The sequence below is a fragment of the Dreissena polymorpha genome, chromosome 2 (genome assembly GCF_020536995.1).
Source record: "Dreissena polymorpha isolate Duluth1 chromosome 2, UMN_Dpol_1.0, whole genome shotgun sequence".
Taxonomy (NCBI): domain Eukaryota; kingdom Metazoa; phylum Mollusca; class Bivalvia; order Myida; family Dreissenidae; genus Dreissena; species Dreissena polymorpha.
This window is the reverse complement of record NC_068356.1, coordinates 22,928,239-22,941,667: the sequence shown is the minus strand read 5'-3', so window position 1 is coordinate 22,941,667 and position 13,429 is coordinate 22,928,239. Positions and strand designations below refer to the sequence as shown.

Genomic DNA, 13,429 nt, shown 5'->3' with positions numbered 1-13,429 from the left:
TTTACTTGATTAGACTTAAGTCGAACAATCAGTTGGTCAATGGGGGCCCAGATGTTCAAGTGTGGGATCAAAGAATGCAAGTTGAATCCATGAGTGCTTATAACTGTAATCCGTATTATGTTTAGATGCAATTAGTATTTTCTTAATAAATGGTCTTTAAAAAAGATCATTCCTGAAAAAGTAAAATCATCGTCAGTTTCAAATTCATAGACCGATTCTATGACGCAACTATATTGTTAAGCAGTTAAATAATATAAAATAATCCATATTGTGAAACGTTGTTAGACGATCGATCCGATACCTGACGTGAACTAGACTAAACCGAAAGTGTTCTTGATAGCTGCGCAGACTAGGATGAGCATAAAACGACCACGAGACGAAGGAAGAACATCACTCAATTTCCACTGTATTTAAATCAGAATTAATAAGTCCGTTAATAATTTACCAAGGACTTAAGCTGTGATATTGGTAAAAACACGATTCAGAAAGTTGGTGTGAGCTGTTTAATGAAATGGAAATCAAAGCTTATGCCAAGTGATGACGCTTGCAAATAATTGGGACTGAACATGCGTGAATCACGTGTTCAATATCAGAGCATCGTGTAGAGCACTTAACCATTATACTTCCTCCCTATAGTACTTTCACCTAAACGAGTCGTATTTTGTAATGGACCGAAGCAAGTTTGAATTCAGCTGAAGTATCATTATTGCAATTGTTCTGAAAAATGTTTCATGATGATATAGAATAAAATGTGGCTTGTATATAATTCACAAAGTTTCATAATACAGGCATATGGAAAACATCATAGCCCACTGGCACTCATATTTTTCAGTAGACCTGAACCGTTTTTAAACTCAGCAGATATACCTTTAGTAAAGTGTTTATGAGGATTGGGTAAAAAATATAACTTCTAGAATGTTCAGAAACATATCATTTGAGTTAGCACTCTAGCTTGTGGATCCATTTTTGTAATTGACCAATTGATATTTTGGACCAATGTTCGTAAAATGTTCGCGAGGTTGTTTGTTTGTTTGTAAAATAAAACTGTGAGAAATATGACCGTTAAATATCAATCCATCTGTCTGCAAATTCATTCATTGCCTTTGCTTAATTTTAAATGCATCTTCAGCATTAAGATTGTAAAGCAGAAATATGCACTGAAGCAAAGAGTGATCTCGGACTTCTTCAAGAAATCGTGAACTTCGTGCATGTGTAGGTTTTGACAATACCTTCTGAGATCATTTATGTCTTGAAAATAATTTTATGACGCTGCTTTTTGTGTGTGTATGTTTTGTGAAATATGTTATGTCTTGAATAATAAATCGTGTGTCCACAACAATCGTATTTGTGTTGTTAGTTATCAAAATTGTTTTTAATTAATTCATAGCTATTTATGGCGAACTCGAACACGACTCACTCGCCTATATGGCAAATGTCACGTACTGATGTACATGAACGTACATGTATTAAGTACCACGCTCACTTTGGGATTAATCAAAACAAATCGGTATGGAATGTTTTTAGCTTTTAATCGAATAAAAACACATTTTTTAAGAATGCTTTAAACATTAACATGACATGAGTACAGTTATCACATGGTACATGTAAATGTATATGGTTTGTTTTATTCTTATATGATTTTGTGCACAATGCATACAATTGTAATGGTATCATAGCAAATTCAAAAATAAAAGTTTGAATATATTTTGCAATTCCGTTTTTTTTAACTTTAAATTGGCATTGTAAATGGCGAGTCAATGTTAACTTTATAATTTTGTATTCCTGTATTATGCCAAATCACTTTTGATGAAAATATTAATATACTTGAATCTAATTTCCATGTCAGTCAGCCATTTTGAATTTTGTCAAATAAAATATACATTAAATAGTACCATAGATGATTGCTGCTGGACATATTTTAGTAATGCCAAGAAAATTACAAATACATAACCTATCAGAAATTATATAATTACAGAACAAGTTAATTTTGCAATTATTATACCAGATGTCATTGACAATGTGACCACAGTGTTAAGGCTAGATTTTCTTTACCCCTGGGGCATCAGTGCTATAATAAGTATAATATAGATAAGTGATATATCAGGTCGTAAAACATCAATGACATATTGACTTTAAACTTTGCTGTTTCAGCACATATAAATATATTTTGTTAATAAACCATATACAAAACTGTGTTCACTAGGGTCTCTTTTATTTCAAGTGGCATGACATTAAGACACTTGATTGAGGTTTAATTTAAAGAATATCCATATCTCGATCTCTGATGTAAGGTGGCATAGAGGTGAGATTTACTCCTCTTTTTATTTTAAATGCAATCCTCTTTGTTCAATCGTGTTTTCATGACATACTAACTTGATTGAACGAGATAAAAAAAACAAAAAAAAAACTAAATAAATGTAGAGTGAAATGAAAAAATGAGCAGTGCATTAAATAAAGGAGGGGTGCATTAATCAATTTTTTTCATTGCACTCCTCTTTTATTTAGTTGTGCACTCCTCTTTGTTCTATTTCGATCGTACCCTCGACTAAGTAAGACGTTCCCACGAAATAGCTAACTAACGAGTTAGTAAGTCGTTCATTTGAGTTATCTAATATGCTCTGCTCTTTTGTTTAATTGTGTGTTTTTTTCTTAAAAAGAGTGAATGTTCCTCTATGCAGCCGTACTGAAGACCAATACATGCATCTTACTGGAACGTTTTGACTACTTTGATAGAGGATCACACATGATCATTTATGTGAAGGTTTGTTTGAATCTGCCCAGTGGTTGAAGTGAAGATTTGAAGCTGATTGAAGACAGCACAAAGGCAGGCCATTAGGCCAATAACCACACAAAATTTGTGACAAAAAATTATAAATTGCAACAATTATGAAATTAAGACATAACATTATAAAAGCGTTGTAATATATATGGTTTAAAGATGCTTGGTCTAGTTTACTGTGAAAAGGATAATACACTGTAAGTGTGCGACAAAATCTCAAAGACTTGACATTTGAAGTTTTCAAGCAAAAATCAAAATGCTCCATGAAATGAGGCGCAGAAGACTATGAGGGAACAATTATCATAACCAGAGGTATGTTCAAATTTGCTTTTTCTTCCATCAAAATATGTATTAAATTTGATGTCAGTATTTGGCTTTGTTTTTAAATTTGCTTGAAATTTAAACTTTGGTTGTGCATATTCAATTTTGGACAATTAACACAATGATTGTGATAAAATATCAAATATTTAGACCAAAGCTATGTCTATAAACACTAACAATGCTATTTCGAACTTAAATGTATTGAAAAGGTTGAAAAAATAGAATTTGAACACCTTTCTCTGGAATCCCAAACAATTTTTCAGTTTTTGAAATCCAGATGAGGCCTACATGCCCATCATGCATAGTAAGTATTCTATGAACAACAATTGCCAACGTATATTTGTGCATTTAGCAATTTAATCAAGATTTATTTACTATATTAACACTGAATCACAATTTTGCTTAATTTGTCCCTTTTTTCCCATTTGCCCGACCTGGAAGTTAGATTTTAAAATAACTTTCCCAGATCCAATTTTTACTTGTCAGGGGCAATACAACAACTGTTAATGGCAAGCCCTGCTAGAGATTCTTTTGCCAAAACTTTCACTTAAAAATAAAGGCTTTAAGTTTTGAGAGGACTGTGTGAACATTATATCAATCGATATGCATGTGTATTCAGGTCAAGTTCTTTGTAGTCATTAACTTTAAGGTTATAATTGACTTAAAATTGCTATGCATGGTCACATATTAAGGCGGTGTAATTTGCAGGGCTTTAATTTTACCCTGTGCCCTATACGTCATGTATTAGTTATTTAGTCATCTTTTTTAGCAGAGTACCTCTTGGGAATATTTTTGTTATTTGCATGAATTGGTTTAGTTTAGGCACCTATGAAAAGGGATACACAAGCATGCCAAATATCAAATTTCTATCTTCAATATTGAAAAAGCTATGGCCAATGTTAAAGTTTTCAGATAGACGCCATATATTTGACATTTGACCTTGAAGGATGACCTTGACCTTCACCTTTCACCACTAAAAATGTTCAGCTCCATGAGATACACTTGCATGCCAAATATCACGTTGCTATTTTCAATAGTGAAAAAGTTATGGCCAATGTTAAAGTTTTTGGACGGACTGACATACGCCATATATTAGACATTTGACCTTGAAGGATGACCTTGACCTTTCACCACTCAAAATGTGCAGCTTTGTGAGATGCACATGCATGCCAGATATCAAGTTGCTATATTCAATATTGAAAAAAGTTATGGCCTATGTTAAAGTTTTCGGACGGACAGACGCCATATGTTTTACATTTGACCTTGAAGTATGACTTTGACCTTCACCTTTTGCCACTCAAAATGTTCAGCTCCATGAGATACACATACATGCCACATATCAAGTTGCTATCTTCAATAGTGAAAAAGTTATGGCCAATGTTAAAGTTTTTGGACTGACTGACAGACGTCATATACTAGACATTTGACCTTGAAGGATTACCTTGACCTTCACCTTTCACCACTCAAAATGAAAAAACAAATGGGGGGATTCTGGGGTGGGGGGCGTGTGGGATGGTTTGGGTGGAGACTATTGTGGTATGTCAGGTAAGAGTTGTTATGTCAAAGTATCAATCAAATCTAATCATAAATAAAGAAGTTATGGCAATTTTAGCAAAATTTAATAATTTGACCTTGATAGTCAAGATCATTTAAAGGTAAAGGTAAAATTCAACTTGCCAGGTACAGTACCCTCATGATAGCATGTAAGTATTTCAAGTATGAAAGCAATAGCCTTGATACTTTAGAAGTAAAGTGGATCTAAACACAAAATTTAACCATATATTCAAAGTTACTAAGTCAAAACAGGGCCATAATTCCATCAAAATGACAACCAGAGTTATGCAACTTATCCTGTACCCTCATGATAGTTTTCGAGTGTTCCAAGTATGAAAGCGATATCTATCACACTTTAGGAGTAAAGTGGACCAAAACATAAAACTGAATCAAATTTTCAATTTGTAAGTATAAAGGGCCCATAATTCTGTTAAAATGCCAGTCAGAGTTACATAACTTTGCCTGCACAGTCCCCTTAAAATAGTTAGTAAGTGTTAAAAGTATGAAAGCAATAGCTTTGCTACTTTAGGATTAAAGTGGACCTAATCACAAAACTTAATCAAATTTTCAATTTTCTAAGTATAAAAAGGGCACATAATTCTGTCAAAATGCCAGTCAGAGTTACATAACTTTGCCTGCACAGTCCCCTTATCATAGTTAGTAAGTGTTGCAAAAATGAAAGCAATAGCTTTGATACTTAAGGAATAAAATGGACCTAAACACAAAACTTAACCAAAATTTTCAATTTTCTAAGTATAAAAAGGGCACATAATTTTATCAAAATGCAAGCCAGAGTTATCTAACTTTGCCTGCCCAGTCCCCTCATGATAGTAAGTAGGTGTACCAAGTTTGAATGCAATAGCATTGATACTTTATGAGAAAAGTGTACCTAAACGCAAAACTTAACTGGACGCCGACGCAGACACCAAGGTGATGATAATATCTCTTTTTTTTTCAAAAAATAGATGAGCTAAAAAGCAAAACGACCTAGGGCGAAACTAGTTAAGAGCTAAACAACCTGATATCCATGTGACAACAAATTACTCGAAACATACTCATTTTTGTTTAATGATCAAGTACGTTTAAATATATTAAGTGTAGATGTTAAATACACTCAATGATGTATTTATACAATATCAATAATTATTGCATGTATACACTCTTGATTTCTATAAACATGACACAATATGAGAAAACTCCCTGAGAAAACATAAAAGTTACAAATATTCAAATAAATTATGTCTTTCTATAAAGAGAGTGTTAAGTTTTATTTCAATTAACGGCATGACCATACTTTCTTTTATTTAAGTATGCATGGTTGGAAAGATGAGGTCATAATCGCTTGTAAAAACACCATTTAAATCCCTGTATGTGTTTTAACTCAAAATATTTATCTTTTAGTCATATTCTGTCTTTTATAGGGTAAACTCAGTATAAATGTAGCATCATGTCAGTGTAGGTCATGTCAGATGTTATAGGACCCAAGAAAATGGCTCATTTATATGTTATTTTCTCGACCCCTTAAATGTCTACGTTGGATGTGATTTCTCAGTCTTGGGAATATGTGAGCCTGTCGGTCCAAAAGGTGAAGTTCTTGTCAGCCAAGGTTTAGCGATCATCAGTTTGCATCATATACTATTTTTCTGCAATATATGATCAACTGCTCCAATTGAGCTGACAATTGTTTGTTTGTTGGGTTTGAATGAATCATGTTATCAAAACATTTACCTGCCCTTACTTTTACATTTACTGACCGCATACACCACAATCAAATCAGAGCTTGTAAAATCACAGTACAAAGACTTTTCATACCTAACTAAGCTGCTAAATTCAATCCCATATTGTAGTTATCTTAGGTTGAGATAAATATTTAACATAAACAATCTGAACTAATATGTTTCTATGATTATGAGGAAGATAACCCAAAATGTCCTGTGGATGTTCTAACAGTTAACCTGTTTATTCATGTCAGGTGTTTTACAACGAGATCATTTATACAGGTGAAGTGAATGTAAGATAATTGAAATAGTATCAGACTTTATCAATTGGTTTTCCATTTATAGAACATGGGGTGATTAAACTATTTGTACTTTGCCCCTACATATGATATACAGATAAAGGTTGCACAATATTTGTACAAAAATCAGTTAATATTGTTGTACCTGTGTTTCAAAGCTTTGGGTTGATTTGTATGACACACTAGGCACACTGACCCCTATACTAAAACAGAACACACTTAGTAATTCTTACAAATTCAATTATATCGTCAACATATTGCCTGAAACAATATTTTTTGCTCAGTCATTCATGTTTACCGGTAAACATACTATTATGTTTGTTTTATGTTTTGATGAATAAAACACACTGCATATTAACCATTTAACATATTTTGTGGTGAAAATAGTAATGCAATTTCATTGACAGGAATTTATGTGTGAATAAAGTTACAGCCTTCAAAAAACTATTCAACTTTGTACAGGACAGTAGGTTCAGAAATCTTTGTACATAACCTACCTGCTACAGATTATAGTTGTAAAATAATCTGGTTTTATTGCAGTAATCAAGGTCATGACGGTGCGATTGACAACGATAATAAATAGAAATTACAATTGCAATAACAGCCACACAAATAGATATGTGTATCATTTAATTATAGGATTTTTGAATATCTTGTTAAGAAACTAAGCTGTAATAACTTTGGACTGGCATTTTTTAGATAATTACGGTGAGACCGGTCATAGTCAGGGATAACAAACTTTTTCATTACATTTGGGAAGCTGTGATTCTTGTGTCATCAGCCAACTGACTCGTTGACGGCCGAAACGGATTGCTATTGTCGTTATCTTTCTAAAGGAACATTGATTTATTCCTTTTTGTTTAAGAAAATTGCTAGTTTCAATACGTTTTTCAACGTTTAATTGCCTTAACAGACTTATACGGATTTATTCTTAAACAATTTATACATAAAATATATTTTCAAGTTGAATGCTATTAACTTTTGATTTCATATTTAGGGGGTCCACTAAGTGGATCATATTTTTGTCGGTTCTGTCGGTCCTAGACCGATTGAGGTTATGAAAAACTGATTGAAAATCCCAGACAGTCGGTCTGATTCTGTTTGCTAAAATTCCCATGTCATGAAATCGATTACACAGTGCACACCCTTATTACATTCTTATCTTGATTAGGTGTTATAAACCATTCACTGCAGTCTCTAAACGGTCAGGACCAGATTGTTGCACGTCAGCCAACTAGTGTCAGAGTATGGCCCCAAGCATCGAAGATTCACGCGGCTGTGTTATAGTCACGCATGAATAACCACGTTTCAATATCAATCGATAATTTCACTGGCTTATACATAGCACAATCGGTCCATAAGATATTCTCGTCCAGGATAAAATCGTTGACAGTTACTTCGGAGATACAAACCTCGATGTTATCCTCGTGGAAATGGTGCATTTCAGTAACCCAGTAATTTCAGTAAACTGTCATATACACAAAGAAGAAAATCGGATATTCTGCAATAATTGTGGGCGGACCTTATACACTGAAAGCACGCGCTGTAATTAAACAAAATATACCGATACATTTTCCACCAGCATAATAACCGGCAACAAATAAATAAAAGTCGCGGATCTGATCGACAGAACAGCTGAAAGTTATTTTTATGGGCGGAACTTCACATAAAATAGTACACAAGAAAAATATTATACATTGTATAAATCTTCAGTAAAAATCGTGTTAGTGTATAAATCTTCCGTAAAAATCGTGTTAGAATCGAAATAATTCGTGTTCTTTATTGTTTGTGGTTGAATAACCCACGAACGAAAGTTTACATGCGTGGTTTCAAATCATTTAATCCCTACGCATCTTAACTATCCACCGTGGGTTATTCGACTACAAACTATAACGTACATGAATTATTTCTTAACTATTTGGTTTTGTTATTGCCAGTAACAAACCTACACACAGACATTTGTTTGGTTCAATGCATGTTTGTAAGATATTATCGAGTTGACAACGATTTTAAACATCGGTATAGATTTACACAGACTAATAATATTGACAACGATGAAAAACAGTCAGATAAAACAGCACACGAAACAACCAATGTCAATGAAATAGCAAATGATAAAACACAATGAGAAAACTCGAATGTTCCGTTTAAAAATAATGCCTAAGGGAATTTAACTTGTACATTTATTATACTATCTTCATGAATAGCAAAATCAATGGTATATATTTTAACATAATTTGTCATGATTTCGGATATAAATTTTCGGACACCTTTTCCCCATTTAAATCCGGACCGATTGATGTTGCGGGAAAATATGATCCACTTGATATATTTATTTTTAGATATTATAGGGAGTTCACTTGATATAGTTTTTTAGATATTCTAGGGCATCAGCAATTATTAATGTTAAGTAACCATACTAGTTTCACCAAATTTAACCTGGTAACCAATTTCATAGACGTATGTGATCTAGATTCAGACATGGTCTAAATATTGTCAATTTACACATTAAGATCAAGTTTTGTCAAGACTGAGTAATAAATCTGGTCTCTAGACTGGTACCACTGTTTAAATGACATTGTACCTGGTAACCTAGTTTTAAGACACATATGATCAATATTAACTCGACCTTAATAGTGAACAGAATATATATTTTGTTACTATGTTTCAAAAGATGCATAACTATCTATTAGAGAGGAATCGCAAGGTTTTTTCCAAGATTTGACCTGGTCACCTTGTTTTTGGATGCAAGTGATCTAAATTCAAACTTGTGCAAACTATGTATTGTATAAATATACATTGTCTGCCTATTTCATTTCATATAATCCAGTTAATGACTGCAACAAACAGGTTCCTTAATAAAGCTATTTTATTATTCTGTTTCATACAAAGTACCAAGAAAAAACATTGCATGTACACAAATGTCAATCAAAAAACACTTCTGCTATGTTATATGATTTTTAATACCAACACATGCAATCAAGTTCACAAGATACGACCCGGTGACCTAGTTATTTTATGTATGTTACCCAGGTTTGTACTCATCCAAGAACATGTTAAGATTAACATTTTGACTATCCTTCATCAAGATTTAAAGATAAATGTGACCACTATTGAAGTAACTTTTTTTCTCTATGAATTGATATACTAACCAAATTTGTTTACTCACTGCATGGTTCACAGATTAAGACATGACCTAGATATTTTCAAGATAAACATTATGATCAAATTCCTCTGGATTGATTATTTAATATGGCTTATAGAGTAGTACTGAATATGTTTACAGATTTGATCTGATAACCTTGTTTTTGCACGGATGAGACCCAGATTTGATAGCTGTCTAGAATGTCATCAATATTGGATGATACATTTGGCATCTATGCTAACAAGTTAACAAGACGGCCAAAGGCACTGGGTTGCTCACTTGAGACCCGAAGGAAGTGAACTGTTTTGAACAGTTTCATTTGCTTCTGTCATAAATGAGGCTTCATACTTTTCCGTTTAACCAGTGCCAGTTTTGCACTTGGTTGACATGTTATTATAACAAAAGTTCTGATCAAGTTTAATGCTGATTTGGCAAAAATGTGATTTAAAGAATGTTAACATTAATTAACTGAACACATATAAAGGAAAACTGCCATATCACGTTTGACATGTTTTTTGTTGGAACAAAAGCAATATAAAACCTCAGCCAAAATATTGTTTGAACAAATATTATGAGCAAGTTTTAATAAGACTGGACAAAAATGTGACAGTCAGTATTCACAAGGTTGCAAACCATATAATGACAACTGGCCTGCCCAGTCCCTCCAGAGACCATGCTTTTCAACAAGCCTTACATAAATTATAGTACAGTAGATTCCACTTAATTGAATATTGGATAATTGAATAATTCGGTTAATTGAATAGAAATTGAAAACACCAAACCATTTGCATCTTTTCCCGTTGTAAATATTTCATATATTCTGATAGAAAATATGGCGTAATTCGGTTAATTGAATAGCCAATTTTTGAGTGTACACTATAAAAATTTTTTTTATGTTTTATATACATGTATATACATTTGTATTTGTTTTCAACTTAAATGTAATGAAAACGTGACATATTTATTTTATACTGTTTGTATTAAGACGATGTACTTACGTATAAGTCTAAATAAAATGTCTGTTCTGTTCTATAATCCAGCAAAGAATGTCATAAATCTCCAAGGATACGAATCGTATCGACGATTTTGACAGACACGCTCAATTGACAGCCTTTGTTTTCATTTCACACCATGCATGTATGCAGCATCTGTTAAGCGTCATGTGATTAACAGGTGTAGTATGCGAGCTTGTACAATGCAAACACTGGAGTATCCGGTGTGCAGTCAGGCGTGAACTTTCGAATGCAAACTGTCGAGTAACACATTCAACAGTTTGTTGTCGCTTAGAAACAATTAAAGAGTGTGTTGCCGAAAACAAACTGTTGACGTGTCTTGCTCGACAGTTTGCAATAGGTGATGGAATGTGACACTATATTCTCAGTTCGTGTATATAAACCTACACAACTGCATCACAGTAAATCATATCTAAATATAATGTGGAATAAACGAAAACGCGCACATTTGTCAAAACATTGCAGTCTAACACTGTTGATCATGTTTTAACAATAACCAAAATTAAATCCAGTCTTGACCAGATTTTCCGGTAAAAAATACACAGTACGTACTTTATCTGTTTCAATACTAAACTAACTTCGACAGTGTATACAGCCACGCTCATTTTCGCGCGCTTTTTACCAGGACAATACATGCACAACAGATGTTGCTAGCATAAGCGTTGGGTAAGCAATAAAATTGGAAAAATCATTACACGCACGCTTTACATGCGTATGGCGTGACGTTGTACATTGCCGCATAGAATTTGCGCACGCTTTTCTCGAGAGAAAGGATTAAAACACACTGTTTATTTGCACTTTATTTGAAGACTGTGATAAAGTTGAGTAAAAATTAAATTGGGAAGAGTGTTTCGGATTACAAATTCAATCATGCGCATTTGAGAATTAAACAAAACACGGAATACGGACCAAGTTCTAGGAAGCTCATTCTTCGGTACGATGCGTTTTTTTCCGGATTTTTTTTAACAATATAGCCATGAAATAGGTTAAAAACACGATAATAATACATACTTGAAAGAAGAAAAAGACATTATTTATTTATTAAATGGAAATGCGCGTGCTATGACGTAGAAGCGTATGTACAAACATCATCGGTAATTCGGATGAACAGTAATTCGGATGAACAGTGACAACATTGGAAATAAACTGATTCCGTGTAATTGAATACTCCGGATAATTGAATATTTGGACGTGACAAATAGGCTATTCAATTAAGCGAAATCTACTGTATAACCATAGATTCAAATACTGGCTTGTCACAATGGCATACTTTTTGTTATGTGTTTGAAATATCAATGATCAAACAAAATACAAAACCCATACAAACATATGCATGATGCATCCAGCCTGTAAATACTACCTTAATCAAAATTGTACTAATTTGAACTGTATTTTGTAAATGAATAACAAAAATACAGAGCCTGTAAATGTATAAACCATCCATGAAAATATTGACCATATGTTAAAGATGATGAACTTATTTAATAACCAGTAATGTTTGAGTTCATACATGTTAAAACCAGTTCAGAAGTTATATGATTAGAAGGCACTGTATGGTACTAAATCTAAACAGTACAAAATTTTTTGAAACCAATTAAGTCACATATAGTTTAAAATAACTAAATTCCTTAAGAATATGTGAATGTTTATTCTGCAAAAATGAAAGTCCATCTCTCTGATGAGAAAAATTCTGGTTTAATTAAACCATTTTTATTTGTGGGCGTTTTAAGCTCACAAATAATGTAGAGGCAATTGTGCAAGTCAGTCTGCGATAAGTACGCTAGGAACCGTAATCCGTGACTGCCTGTGTAGATAACTGCAGTAAAATTAAGGAGACAATGAATGCTTGGCTATGAGTGTCTGCTCTAACCACCGCATCTGCCTGTTTATAGTCCCTATTGGTACACTACATAGTGTGTATGTATTCAAAAGTATATAACAGCTTGTAAGACAAGGCCAATCTTAAAAATTCTTTTGTTTGGCATAACCCGACCGACCCACTAAAATCTGAATTTTTTTTTGCTCGCTGAAAATTCTTTCCGCTAATTTTTTCCTTTCGGCTTTTTATCATTTTCGGTTATTTGCTTCATTTAGTTGAATGCTCTTTTAAGGATATCTAGAATAGCAATGAACAAAACGCGTACCGGTATTAATTTGAGTCGCCTATTTATTTAACATATGCATATCCGATTAATTAGACTTTAAATACAATTAAACCGCTCTTGTTTTTTCTCGTATCCCTTTAATTAAAATACGCTGCTGTCGTTCAGGATAGTTTGGGAGTAAAAAAACAAATCAATTACTGATCACCGTTCAATTCAATTCGGCAATCGGCAGAGATGTGTAATATTATCGCCATATAACTAATTATTTAATTAGCACTCTTTAATTCAGATCGGTAAATATTCGGTGGAAATATAAAAAGTGGTCAGCTTAGAAATATTAATTGACGGGTATTGTCATGTTTTTGTTTCATTCGCTTATCTCTTTTATACGTCTTTCCGACCGGTCGCTATTTTGGAGGCAGAGGGCGATATTAAATGTGTATTCAAATTATACAACATCTGCGCATGAATGACCCAATATTATCCGATAGCTCC

General features: G+C 33.2%; 1 long non-coding RNA gene across 9 annotated transcripts in view; it reads right to left on the bottom strand.

Annotated features, from left to right (window-relative positions):
- The window catches only part of LOC127866224 (uncharacterized), a 207,073-nt gene that overhangs the window by 62,963 nt on the left and 130,681 nt on the right, over window positions 1-13,429 (bottom strand). The gene's annotated exons all lie outside the window — the stretch shown is intronic.